Source organism: Salvelinus alpinus, chromosome 1 (genome assembly GCF_045679555.1).
Source record: "Salvelinus alpinus chromosome 1, SLU_Salpinus.1, whole genome shotgun sequence".
NCBI classification, from domain to species: Eukaryota; Metazoa; Chordata; class Actinopteri; order Salmoniformes; family Salmonidae; genus Salvelinus; species Salvelinus alpinus.
The window spans coordinates 84,188,485-84,203,421 of NC_092086.1; the positions used below are offsets into that span (position 1 = coordinate 84,188,485).

The 14,937-nt window shown below is 41.5% G+C and overlaps 1 pseudogene; it reads left to right on the forward strand.

Moving 5' to 3' along the window:
- The window catches only part of LOC139564990 (gem-associated protein 5-like), a 29,601-nt pseudogene that overhangs the window by 9,521 nt on the left and 5,143 nt on the right, over positions 1–14,937 (forward strand).

The following is a 14,937-nucleotide window of genomic DNA, read 5'->3' on the forward strand; positions in this document are numbered from 1 at the left end:
GCCACTCCTCAGTAAAAGGCACATGACAGCCCGCTTGGAGTTTGCCAAGAGGCACCTAAAGGAGTCTGAGCATGAGAAACAAGATTCTCTGTTCTGATGAAACCAAGATTGAACTCTTTGGCCTGAATGCCAAGCGTCACGTCTGGAAGAAACCTGGCACCTTCCCTACAGTGAAGCATGGTGGTGGCAGCATCACGTTGTGGGGATGTTTTTCAGCGGCAGAGACTGGGAGACTAGTCAGGATCGAGGGAAACTGAACGGAGCAAAGTACAGAGAGATCCTTGATGAAAACCTGCTCCAGAAAGCAGGTACTTAAGGTATATTATGTCAGTTCGGTTGCCCTCTCATCAATGATAGAATGACAAACTCTACTGTGGAAAGTCTAAACGTCAGAGGTATCGGATTCACATGGAATTGTTGTTTAATTCAAATGTTTGAATTTGAAATTATTTGTGAAGAGATGAAATGTAATTTTAGCTTCCAAATGAGAGATTTGGGTTTTCATAAGTTTGGGCTTCTGCTCAACCAGGGGCCCGCCCCTGTGAAGAGACATGGGTTATAAACTTTTCAGACACACCCCTCTCCCTCCACTATAAAAGCCATTGACAAAAATATAACTTCCTGTTCCGGGTACATTAGGATGACGATCCGATGTCAGAATGGTTCAGATAATAACTACAGAACTAAGCCAACATCAGCATGGACTTTGGTTGTAAATGGTATGAACTTTGAACTCGTATTCACTACAGAAGTGATACCTCCTAGCCGTTGAGTTAGCAACAGCTGCTACAAACGCAGGTTAGGAAGGACAGTCAGAGTATCCCGTCTACTCCACAACGACGTTACCACATATCCAGTGACCACCAGAGACATTCTTCAAAGGACAGAGGACTCGGGTTGGCGATACGGTCTTCCATCTACCACCAACCTACTGAAGCGCAGCTCAGAGTAAATATTTATTGCATTTTCCTTTTTCAAATGGGCGGTAATTTAGAATGCATAAGATACTGTATTTACGATAGCACAGCTCGCCTATGTTCTAGTTTACCGCTCTTTCACTAAAATCCCGCCCCTTTTCTTTGTGTAACAAGCTGTCATATCTATTCCGCCCGCTAGGGACGTTTTCCTTTATGACGGCAATTTGTGATCAAGTTATGATTTAATTGTGTATGTGTGATTCTGTGTGATTAGTTAGGTATTTAGTAAATAAATAATTAAACCCAATTTTGTATTGCTGATTCAACTTGTTAGCCAGGATTCTTGCAGATAACCAAGGATTTACAACTTTCAGATGAGACTGAATAAAATGACGATTAATGTGACTGCTATGGATGTAAAATATTACTAAATCTTTAAGAGTTTATTCGGAAGATAACAGCTCTATAAATATTATTTCGTGGTGTCCCTCTCTAGTTAATTACATTTACATGATTAGTTCAATCAGGTAATATTAATTACGGAGAAATTATTTTATAGAATAGCATGTCATAGCAATTAATCTGGCATAGCCAAAGACACGACAGTACACAGCCAACACAATGCAGGTGTGGCTTCGGGACAAGTCTCTGAATGTCCTTGAGTGGCCCAGCCAGAGCCCGGACTTGAACCCGATTGTACATCTCTGGAGAGACCTGAAAATGGCTGTGCAGCGACACTCCCTATCCAACCTGACAGAGCTTAAGAGGATCTACAGAGAGGAATGGGAAAAGCTCCCCAAATACAGGTGTACCACGCTTGTAGCGTCAAATGCAAGAAGACTTGAGGCTGTAATCGCTGACAAAGGTGCTTCAACTAAGTACTGAGTAAAGGGTCTGAATACTTATGTAAATCTAATATTTCTAATAAATTAGCACAATTTTCTAAAAACCTCTAGGAAGAGTCTTAGTGGTTCCAAACCTCTTCCATTTAAGAATGATGGAGGCCACTGTGTTCTTGGGGACTTTCAATGCTGCAGAAATGTTTTGGTACTCTTCCCCAGATCTGTGCCTCGACACAATCCTTTCTCAGAGCTCTACGGACCATTACTTCTACCTCATGGCTTGGTTTTTGCTCTGACATGCACTGTCAACTGTGGGACCTTATTTAGACAGGTGTGTGCCTTTCTAAATTGTGTCCAATCAATTGAATTTACCACAGGTGGACTCCAATTGAGTTGTATAAACATCTCAAGGATGATCAATGGAAGCAGGATTTCTCCTGAGCTCAATTTTGAGTCTCATAGCAAAGGGTCTGAATACTTATGTAAATAAGGTATTTCTGTGTAGGCACCAAGGAACTTGTTTTTTCAAAAAAATCTAAAAGTTTTCGCTTTGTCATTATGGGCTATTGTGTGTAGATTGCTGAGGATTTGTTATCCATTTAATCCATATTAGAATAAGGCTGTAGTTGGGGCTCCCGAGTCGCGCAGTGGTCTAAGACTGCAATACCTGGTTCGAATCCAGGCTGCATCACATCCGGCTGTGATCGGGAGTTCCATAGGGCGGCGCACAATTGGCCCAGCGTCCTCCGGGTTTGGCCGTGTTAGGCCGTCATTGTAAATAAGAATTTGTTCTAAACTGACTTGCCTAGTTAAATAACGGTTAAATTAAAATGTGGAAAGCATCCGCACAAACTAAACGGCGCCCCTCTGTTTCAGTATGTGTACCGTATCCATCCGATGCTGTCTGGTCAAAATGACATTGATGCCACCCATAGCATTGAATGCAATGGAAGCCAGCGAGCACTTGGCCTCCCTTGACAATTTTTTGAATAAAATAGCCAATCAGCATTAAGCTAAACTGAGTGAGCGAAGCTGTAATTGATCCAGGCACACCAAGAAGGGCAGTCAGTTTGGATTTGGCTTCAGAACAATCACATCAGAAGCCAAACATCATCGACAGAAAAAAACTTGAATTGTTGCATCTCGTTGTGTCGTCGTCCTCCAGTGGCTAGCTAGGATGGAGATAGGGATTTGGACTGGTGGTTTTACTTAATTCTCCATACTGGCCAATGATTATATTGGTGATTCTGATCCAACCTTAAATGAATACATTGTGACCCTGGCCTGAGAGGATGGAAGGTCAACATGTAGCTAGATGTAGTATGCTAATGTTAACTAGATGGCCTGGTGCATAGTTGCCAATGAAAGGAAGGCTGTTGAGCAAGCATTTTAGCCAGGTAGCCTAGGGCAACAACTAAAAGCGTGCACTGTAGGACATAATTCACAGACCGTTTAGGCAACATTGAAAGAGAAGGATGGCATTGGCGTTCTTCTACAAGTAGGTTGAGTCAAAATGTTTTTTCTACTTCCACGCACGCACACACAGGAATCAGTACCATGGACAGCCACATCATATTTAGCTTACATTGATTGCACTAAATCGTTTTTTGGTGTATTTTAGTTGTCACTGTATTAGACTAAGAACAGGTGATTAGATGATGTTGAGATGTTAAAGTTGAAATGGTGCTGGAATATACTACATAGCTTTAAAACATTGCTAAAAACATAATTTTGATATCATGGACTGTCAGTCCAAAGCCCTGTCAGTCCAAAGCCCTGTCTATGAATTTGAGAGTGGTATCGTTTCTCCAGCTCCATCCTTCAGCTTTTTACGGAACCAGGGGTGGGAGATCCACTTTGTTATTGTTTCTACTACTGATTGCCGCTTTAAGCATACATCGTTATTTACTATCCAACTTTTTAAGTGTTTCCCAAACAGCACACAGAGTGAACCTGTAAGAGAGACAGCTAAGAGCGTCATTGGGGGCATGTTTGGTTTTTCACGATTCCGTTGGGGGAGCTGTCCAGCTCCTTTATTTTTTGCCTTCACCTCCCTTATCTCACCTCACTTGCTCACATTGTATATAGACTTATTTTTCTACTGTATTATTGACTGTATGTTTGTTTTACTCCATGTGTAACTCTGTGTTGTTGTATGTGTCGAACTGCTTTGCTTTATCTTGGCCAGGTCGCAATTGTAAATAAGAACTTGTTCTCAACTTGCCTACCTGGTTAAATAAAGGTGAAATAAAAAATATATATATAATGTTTCCATGTCAAGATGTTCAGCTATGTCTAAATGTTTTATGGACTACAGATGAAAATGAGCATGTATATACACCAACAGACTGCGCAGCAGATTATTTTGGAGAGCAACAATCTGCTGAATAGCAGCTATACAGTATATTGTATTATTATTGTTGTTCTGCTGACAATGGCTTGGCACTTATAATGTTCCAGGTGTTTCCAATTTGTACTGGATAAGATTTAGCTTGGGATAAAACTAATCTTGACTAAATGTTACATACACACATTTCAAATATTACACTGAACAAAAATATAAACACAAAATGTAAAAGTGTTGGTCATGTTTGGCCATGTTTCATGAGCTGAAATAAAAGATCCCAGAAAAATCCATTCATACAAAAAGCTTATTTCTCTCAAATTCTGTGCACAAATTTGTTTACTTCTCTGTTATTCAGCATTTGTCCTTTGCCAAGATAACCCATCCCCCTGACAGGTGTGGCATATCAAGAACTTGATTAAACAACATGATCATTACACAGGTGCACCTTGTTCTTGGGACAATAAAATGTGCAGTTTTGTCACACAACACAATGCCACAGATGTCTCGAGTTTTGAGGGAACGTGCAATTGGCATGCTGACTGCAGGAATGTCCACCAGAGCTGTTGCCAGATCATTTCATGTTAATTTCTCTACCATAAGCCACTTCCAATGTCGTTTTAGAGAATTTGGCAGTACGTCCAACCAGCCTCACAACCACAAACCACATGTAACCACGGCAGCCTAGGACCTCCACATCCGGCTTCTTCACCTGCGGGATCATCTGAGACCAGCCACCCGGACAGCTGATGAAACTGTGTTTTGCACAACCGAAAAGTTGTGAAAAGAAACCGTCTCAGGGAAGCTCATCTGCATGCCAGTCATCCTCACCAGGGCCTTGACCTGACTGCAGTTCAGAGTTGGAACCAACTTCAGTGGGCAAATGCTGACCTTCGATGGCCACTGGCATGCTGGAGAAGTGTGCTCTTCACAGATTAATCCCGGTTTCAACTGTACCGGACAGATGGCAGAGAGAGTGTTTGGCATCGTGTGGGCGAGTGGTTTGCTGATGTCAACGTTGTGAACAGAGTGCCCCATGGTGGCGGTGGGTTTATGGTATGTGGTGCCATACGCTACAGACAAGGAACACAATTGCATTTTATCGATAGCAATTTGAATGCACAGAGATACCGTGACGAGATCCTAAGGCACACTGTCGTGCCATTCATCCGCCACCACCACCTCATGTTTCAGCATGATAATGCGCAGCCCCATGTCGCAAGGATCTGTACACAATTCCTGGAAGCTGAAATGTCCCAGTTCTACCATGGCCTGCATACTCACCAGACATGTCGCCCATTGAGCATGTTTGGGATGCTCTGGATTGCCGTGTATGACAGAATGTTCCAGTTCCCGCCAATATCCAGCAACTTTGCACAGCCATTGAAAAAGAGTGGGACAACATTCCACAGGCCACAATCAACCGTGAAGGAGATGTTGCACTGCATGAGGCAAATGGTGGTCACACCAGATACTGACTAGTTTTCTGATCCATGCCCTTAACTTTTCTTTAAGGCATCTGTGACCAACAGATGCATATCTGTATTCTGAGTTATGTAAAATCCATAGATTAGGGCCTAATGAATTTTGTTTATGTCACGTTCTGACCTTAGTTCCTTTGTTTTGTCTTTTGTTTTAGTATTGTCAGGGCGTGAGTAGGGTGGGTTGTCTATGTTAGTTTTTCTATGATTTTCTATTTCTGTGTTTGGCCTGATATGGTTCTCAATCAGAGGCAGCTGTCAATCGTTGTCCCTGATTGGGAACCATATTTAGGTAGCCTGTTTTCTGTTGGGTTTTGTGGGTGGTTATTTTCAGTCTTTGTGTGTCTGCACCAGACAGAACTGTTTTTGGTTGTTTCTTTGTTGTTTTGTTATTCAGTGTTCAGTTTTTGATTATTATTAAACATCATGAACACTTACCACGCTGCACCTTGGTCCTCGCCTTCTTCCACAGACGACAGCCGTTACAGTTTAAATTGACTGATTTCCTTATATGAACTGTAACTCAGTAAAATCTTTGAAATTGTTGCAAGTTGCATTTATATATTTGTTCAGTGTAATTTAGTTCCTATACATTACCCAAATTAAACATTTATCATTGTATGATCATTTCCATTTACACAAAACATTTATACATTGTTTTAGAATTATATATTGTGAGGTAAGGCAGAAAATAAGCCTAACGGTGCACTTTGGCTGCTCTATGAGTGGTCTGGATCACTTTTAGATGTGCAAGGGTTTCAAGAGCCATGATACTAAGGAAGGCTATGGGAAATTCCTCTGCTGCTAAAGATACATCGTAAGATGGTTCAAACGATGATTTTAACACTATAGGAAGGCTCTGGGAAATGAGGCCCAAGGCCCAGTTTACCAAAAGCATCTTAAAGCTAAGTTCATTGTTAGAACCATAAAGATGAACCAAGATGATTTTGGGAAACCGGGCCTTGGTCTTTAAGCATTGTGCGCATCAAACCTATAGCATATGACACTTTCTTTGAAACTCCCCGTGACCTATAGCATATGATACGTAAATTGAAACTCTCCGATGCGCAACGAGCTATTTTTTAAATATTATACCTTATTATTGATGTAGCATATAGGCTCATCACAAATGGCCAGATCCTGACATAGGCAAAACTAAAAACTGTTATCCATGGGTCATGACCACTGTATAGATCATTGTTCATGACACATGAATTTCACCAGACCGCGGCTGACTGCCCATGTGGTAATGTTGTCTAAGCTCTTAGGCATTGAAGCTTATTGTGATCGGTGGCATATTATAGAGCCTGTTCACAATTATGTAGGCTACTGGTTAGTCGTTAATGTAGTAAACGTTGTGGAAGTGACTGTCTCACTGATCTACGCCAATTTGGACTCAGTACTGGTCACATGATTAGATTAGATTAGATTCAACTTTATTGTCATTGAGCAAGTACAGTACAACGAAATGCAGTTGGCATCTGACCAGAAGTGCAAATAAAAGAGTACAACAAATTTACAAGTGAAACAATTAAGTACAAAGTATGTTATTAAGTGGGATGAATAAATGTGCAATGAAAGCAAATGGCAAGTCTAAATGTGCAATGAAGGCAAATTGAAAGTGCAAGGAGGCATGCAACTAAAATGCAGGGATAGCAGCAATGAGGTTACCGAGGTAGACATGTACATGTACAACTGAATAATGTCCTTAATCAGACTTTGCAAAGCAATGTTAGAGTCCAGTAGTACCGTGAAGAGTGCAAAGACAGTAGTGCAACAAGGTCCCTGAGAGTCAGTACTAAGCGGTGGGCGGGTGGATATGGCTAGTGCCGTGTCACAGAGTTCAGCAGGGTTACAGTAGCTGGAAAGAAACGGTTCTTGAGCCTGCTAGTGCGGGAACATAGAGACCTGTACCGCCTGCCTGATGGTAGGAGGGCAAATATGACCCACTACAGTGACTGTTAATCAGCAAACCATTGGAGTGAGAAACATTTTTTTTTAAATTACATTTATTCGATTACATATGCAGATCTAAAACATGAAGAAAGACCCATTTATCATTTTCTATGTTGTCAGGAAGACACGACCATTAATTGGCCAAAATGTATAATGCACGGGTTGAACCAGAACCGATAATTAAAAACACAACATTTGATTAATCAAATCATTATTCCGTTTCTCTTTATTTAATATTTCCTTTAGACAATTAAAACAACGAACAAAAAACATTTATGTGTTGTTGTTTGATTTTAGAGTCAAATCAAATTAACGAGGAATGACCCTTTACTCTTTTTTATCTTGTCATGTAATAGGAAATATTAATTGAACAAAAAGCACATGGACCCTAGTGGTGAGTGCTGTTGAGTTTTGGCTGTATGAGAAAATAAATGCAACTATTCAGCTTCATCTAACCATCCTAAAACCTCACTAGAAATGTTGTGTTTTTGGTGTAACAGTAGGCTAACATTATCAGGACATTGATTCAGCTTCCAAATTTTTCCCCGGAAATATTCTCAAATTGCAAAAATAGACACATCCCTGATGTATATACTGTACATCATCCACAACCTCTGGTCTTCCTCCTCCATGTTCCTCTCTTTAGTAATGTTTTCCTTTATCTTTCTATCTGTGGTCTCGTCTCGTTTTATTGTTAAAATGCATAATATTCAGGGACACAACTTTGGTTTTAGAAATACATTTTTTATCCAGTCAGATAAAAACTCCAAACAACCAACCCGACCACTCAGATGTTTCCGCATAGTCCTAAAGCACACTGTTGCATCGTTTTGTATCACATTCCAATGATAAAACTGGGGTGAACAAAAATGCAATTTCAGAATGTGGGGGGTGGCATGTCCCCCCTGTCCCCAGTGAAAGTTATACCCCTGATCATATTTATATACAAATATTATCTGATAGGACATATAGAATTAGCTAACCATATGAACGAAAAATAATTAATCAATTAATAAAAATAGTTTGTTACACAAGCAAACTGATATAGTTTAACCCTTCTCAGGTTTCGTACTTTTTACGACAATTTGGTCAATCATACCGCTTTCGTACTGTTTATTATGCAGAAGGAAAGCTGCACTTGAATTAGCTAGATGTGAATGTGAATAGCATTTGATTTATTGTATCTTCATCAAGATTCTGAATGTTGACCACAAAAGTGGTGCATGCATGTACAGTAATATATGCAATTTAGCAGACGCTTTTAACTAAAGAGACTTGGTCAAGCGTGCATACAATTTACAAATGGGTGGTCTGGGGAATCAAACCCACTACCTTGGCATTACAAGCACCATGCTCTACTAACTGAGCTACAATAATTGCTCATGCTGAGAAGTGTACTTTACAGAACCCATTCAAATGCATCCATCACGCACTGCAAATACCAGGGACAAATTACTTCACAGGAAAGCATTCCAGATGTCTATGTATCTCAATCTCTCTCTCTTAGGTACAAAGAATGCATGATTGTGCTGATTGACATCAGTAAGAAGGGTGAGGTAGTGCATCATCTCCGTGGCCATGACGATGAGATCCAAATCCTGACCTGGGCCCCACTGCCCAATAAAGAGGTACTTTACAGCATGCCCAACAACAACACCGAGGTTAGAATGTACAGAATGTATTCAGTCAGTGACAAATGGCATGCTGAGAAGACTATCTACAGTATTTGTAGTCATCAGATCTGGTTAACAGAAGACATTTTACCCCTTTGATTGACAAAATTATATTTTCAGAAACAACCAATGGGGTAACAGAGGGCACAGAGAAGGGGTGTTATCTTGCATCCAGGAGCAAGGACCAGACAAGGAGAATCTGGAGCATGCTGAAGGGCAAAAGTGAGACAACAACCTAACTGAGTTATCAACCTGCATCCTCCATAGCTTTTTATGGTTATCATACAACTATTGAGAGTTGGTGCAGTCTGCTCTTTAAGTGGGTCCCATCTCTTGGAGTTAAAGATGATTATGTCCCCCTCCTCTGTCAGGTGTGATGACCATGAAGCTGCCGTTCCTGAAGAGAAGAGGGACAGAGGTGAATCCGGCGGTCAAGGAGAGAATCTGGCTCACTGTGAACTAGCCCAAGGGGAAGCCATCACAAGTCGTGTCAAGCTGCTTTGGGTATGAACTATGAAAACATAATTGAGGATAGTACCATTAATCATTATAAATATGATTTAGTCGGCAACATGCCAATACTTAGTATTTTGAGCAGTCATTTTGTACTAACTTCCCCTTTGTGTGTAGGGGTGAGCTGATCATGTGGGACCTCCTTGTGTACCCCCTGATCTTCTCTCCTGTGGGGCTGCCTGGCCCTCCTTGTGTACGCCCTGATCTTCTCTCCTGTGGGGCTGCCTGGCCCTCCTTGTGTACGCCCTGATCTTCTCTCCTGTGGGGCTGCCTGGCCCTCCTTGTGTACCCCCTGATCTTCTCTCCTGTGGGGCTGCCTGGCCCTCCTTGTGTACCCCCTGATCTTCTCTCCTGTGGGGCTGCCTGGCCCTCCTTGTGTACCCCCTGATCTTCTCTCCTGTGGGGCTGCCTGGCCCTCCTTGTGTACGCCCTGATCTTCTCTCCTGTGGGGCTGCCTGGCCCTCCTTGTGTACCCCCTGATCTTCTCTCCTGTGGGGCTGCCTGGCCCTCCTTGTGTACCCCCTGATCTTCTCTCCTGTGGGGCTGCCTGGCCCTCCTTGTGTACGCCCTGATCTTCTCTCCTGTGGGGCTGCCTGGCCCTGGGGGTGGGAGACTGCATGATCTGTGTGTGGAGCAGCCTCTCCATCCAGAACAAGTATGACACCAAGACCTTCTGGCAGGGCTTCAAGTCCAAAGTCACAGCGGTAAGAGACTCTTAGGGCATATTGATATCAGTTATTGTCTACTGGTTTATGGTAAACGTGAAGATGGCTAGCGCATCTGTGTAAATGTAAAACAATGCAAATCGTATGGTATGTATTAATTTGTGGATGTCAAAAATCTGTACAATATGTTAAGAATTGTAATTCGTACAATATCTTATGAATTTTCTAAACGTATGATATGTTACAAATTCCAATTTGTTGTGGCTAACGTTAGCGAGAAGGCTAATGCTAACATTAGCTAGGTGGCTAATGCTAACGTTAGCTAGGTGGCTTACGCTTGGGGTGTATACCCTATATACCGTATACCGGGGTATTTAGAAATTGCTTCAGGGATTGTTCTTCAATACCGTTGAAACTATTTATTTAAAGTTTTTTTAGACATTTTAATACTTGTAGCTACTTTTTCAGTAAATACCTGTAATAAACTTGCGCAATACGTTAGGAGATAAAGAAGATTGTGTTCTTCATTTCACCTGTGACGTTTTATTATGACATGGTGTTTGTTTACAAGCACACAGCGATGAGAGACCAGAGCCTTGTGAGTCACTCACTGTTGTGCAGCACGCGCCAGGGGATCTAGTTATGATATGGAATTCACAACAAAATGTTTGCCAGCTAGATATTTTATAACTATTAAGTTAACTGTCTAAAATGTGCTAAATGGTCTGCAGTTGTGCATTTGGTTTGCTAATTTAGTAGCTAGTTAGCTATCTAGCCAAGTGCTTAGCTTCTTGCAAAATCAAGCTTTGCTTAGTAACAGCAGAGACTTTCCTCCTGGATCAAGAGCTTTGCTGTCTAATATTGGTTTTGTGCGTGCAGCAAACTGTGAGTAACATTTTTTTGTTACTTGTATAAGTTTTTGAGCAGGGATTTCTGTCCTGCAAATAGTTTAGGCCAGAGACTGTATAAAATGCTTGCAACGCTCGTTAGCATTTACTTAGCATTCGATATGGGATTTTACATGTACTTGTTAGCGTTGGTAACCTTCGAATCTCAGAGGCTCAGTGGGATTTGAAAATAGCACCCCTTGTGTGAAAGTATTACAATCTGGATACCACCCAAGCCTACTAGGGGTTAGGGGTTAAGGTTAGGGTTAGGAATTATGTTAAAGGGGAAGGGTCAGCTAAGTAGCTAAAATGTAGTAGTTACAAAATCTGTAAAAATGCTGTTTGTGATGATTTTTGAACACACAACCTTTGGGTTGCTAAACGTTTGCGTTATGCGTTACAGGCCCAACCATCCATCCATCCTTCCCAACCAACCACTCAACTTTAGTTTGAGCCTTTCTTTCATTATTAAGAAACCTTCTGTCTTATGTACCAAACGTAACCAATCATACAAATTTAAGGTCCGGATTTTTCATTTACTTTACGTTTACTATGTTACGTCTAGTCTATGAGACCAGGCTGCTATATTTATGCATCTATTTATATCTGAGATACTGTATAGCGGCGGTTTAATCAAATTCAAACTGTTAGTGATTATCATAATTTCTCACCAAGATAATTACATTTCACATCTGCTATGACATTAATGAATGGTCTTTATTGTGTTGTTCCCAGGCCTCCTCAGGTATCCAGCACTTATCACAAAAAGGCTGTGTACACATTAGCCTGGGAACCCCCAGTCACCCCTCTGTAAAATGGTAAGCTCTTAAGTCTATCTAAGTGTGTGTACTGTATGCTGAGCACTCTCTGACCCAGCAACTTCTTCGAGTGGGCGTTGTGCCAAAGCCATGAGTCAGCAGAAAACATCTCTTGACGCTTTTGTAATATACTCCATAATTGAGTTGAGAAAATGCTTACCTCTCTCCCTGAGCCATTCATTGGGAAATCAAGATGGTGGAAAGTTAATTTTACCAGCTTCCGGCAGATTACATTTTGATTACCATATCCGTCATTCAGCCTTTTGAAACAGTAAACATAATTGCTGCTGTGTGAAGGATCTGCTGATGGTTTCTAAACCAACAAAGACCATGTTAATTTGTTGAGATACTTTTTTTGCTGGCATGGCTCCTCCTCCTGCTGGTGGCCCAGAGTGGCATGTGGACATTGAGATTGAGATGTGACCTCTTGAGGGTTATCGTTGACTGATTAGTGTTGTGTCAGACTCTACCATAATATACGCTGGATGAGTATGATGGTCTGTATGCCTTTGCAAGTGTGTGTGTGTGTGTGTGTGCATGAATAAGAGAGACAACGGGGTGCTAAAACAGTGTGTAACAGTCAGTGTGTAATCTCCTGGCGGAGCAGGAGACTGGCTGTCCTACAGCCTGTATAGCTGTGCTGGAGAGGGCCTCATCCTACAGCATAACCCCTGGAAACTGACAGGAGAGGCCACAGACATTGAAAGGGTCATCAAGTACACCAACAGCATCATGGTGATATGGAGAGGCTCTCTACATTTATGTATTTATCTATTCCTTTTCAGCAGGACCCTCTACATAACTCCCTAAGTATTTTACCCAGTCACTGCATGTGGCGATGTGCAATTGAATATAATGGTGTTAATTTGAATACATTTTCAAGGTCATGTTCTATTTTCTGCAGCACAAGCTGTCACCCCACACAGATCTCAGCTGGAAACCAGATGGTAAAGTTGTGGCCATCGGCAATGAGGACGGGAGAGTCGTCATTCCCTTAAACTGTGTATAGGCCTGGAGAATTAACTGGAGGCAACTGTCATCTAAAATGATTGATGAGTGCCTGTCTAAAATGAGACTGTAGCTGTACTGACAGTTTTACTGTAAAATGTATTACGAAGTTCAAATGCACTTTGGGAAAATGTGATTTGAATGTGGTCATTTTATTTATGTATCCATTTTAACTAGGTCTCAAAGTGCTTAAAATTATATTGGGGCAACTATAATTCCTGGTTTTGTCTCTCTCAGGTCCATAGGGGTGTACCAGGTCCGTCTCTCAAGCTGCTGTGTACCATCCAGCAGCACCATAAGATCATCAACGTGCTGCGCTGGCACCATGACCACAGCTCCCTGCCCAAGCTGCAGTACCTCCTGGCCTCTGGATCCAGCAACGCCGTGGTCTAGGTCCACGACCGCCGCACTGTCATAGGTGAGTTCCCCAGGCGTGTATGCTGGTGCCGAATCATATTTTGAGATCTGAGTGTTTAAATTACCTGTTGATATGTTGTATGATCTGTGTTAAAGACAAGAGTGCACATCTCAAGGTATGATGCAGAGGGTAAATGGGGTGCAGAGGCAGCAGTGAGCCAGCAGAGGGCTCTATTTGGAATGGTAGCAACGTAAAACTAATGGTCTTGGAAGATATACATTGAGTGTATGAAACATTACGAACACCTGCTCTTTCCATGACATAGACTGATCAGGTGAATTCAGGTGAAAGCTATGATCCCTTATTGATGTCACTTGTTAAATCCACTTCAATCAGTGTAGATGACGGGGAAGAGATTTTTAAGAAGGATTTTTAAGCCTTGAGACGTTTGAGACATTGATTGTGTATGTGTGCCATTCAGAGGGTGAATGGACAAGACAAAGGATTTAAGTGCTTTTGAACAGGGTATGGTAGTAGGTGCCAGGCACACCAGTTTGTGTCAAGAACTACAACGCTCAACAGTTTCCCCTGTGTATCAGAAATGGTACACAACCCAAAGGACATCCACCCAACTTGACACAAATGTGGGAAGCATTGGAGTCAGCATATGTAATGTTTTTTTCAACACCTTGTAGGGTTAATGCCCTGACAAATTGAGTCTGTTCCTAGGGCAAAAATGTGGGGACACCTACTCATTCAAGGGTTTTTCTTTATTTTTACTATTCTACATTGTAGAATAATAGTGAAGACATCAACATATGAAACAACACATATGCAATCATGTAGTAACCCAAAAAGTGTTAAACAAATCAAAATATATTTTATATTTGAGATTCTTCAAAGTAGCCACCTTTTGCCTTGATGACAGCTTTGCACAATCTTGACATTCTCTCAACCAGTTTCATGAGGTGGAATGCATTTCAATTAAAGGGTGTGCCTTGTTAAAAGTTAATTTGTGGAATTTATTTTCTTCCTAATGTGTTTGGGCCAATCAGCTGTGTCGTGACAAGGTAGGGGTGGAATACAGAAGACTGCCCTATTTGGTAAAAGACCAAGTCCATATTATGTCAAGAACAACTCAAATAAGCAAAGAGAAACGACAGTCCATCATTACATTAAGACTAGAAGGTCAGTCAATGCGGTCAATGAGGGCAATTTCAAGAAGTTTCTTCAGTTGCAGTCGCAAAAACCATGAAGTGCTATGATGAAACTGGCTCTCGTGAGGACCGCCACAGGAAAGGAAGACACAGAATTACCTCTGCTGCAGAGGATAAGTTCATTAGAGTTACCAACAGCAGAAATTTCAGCTCAAATCAATGCTTCACAGAGTTCAAGTAACAGACACATCTCAACATCAACTGTTCAGAGGAGACTGTGTGAATCAGGCCATGGTCAAATTACTGAAAAGTAACCAC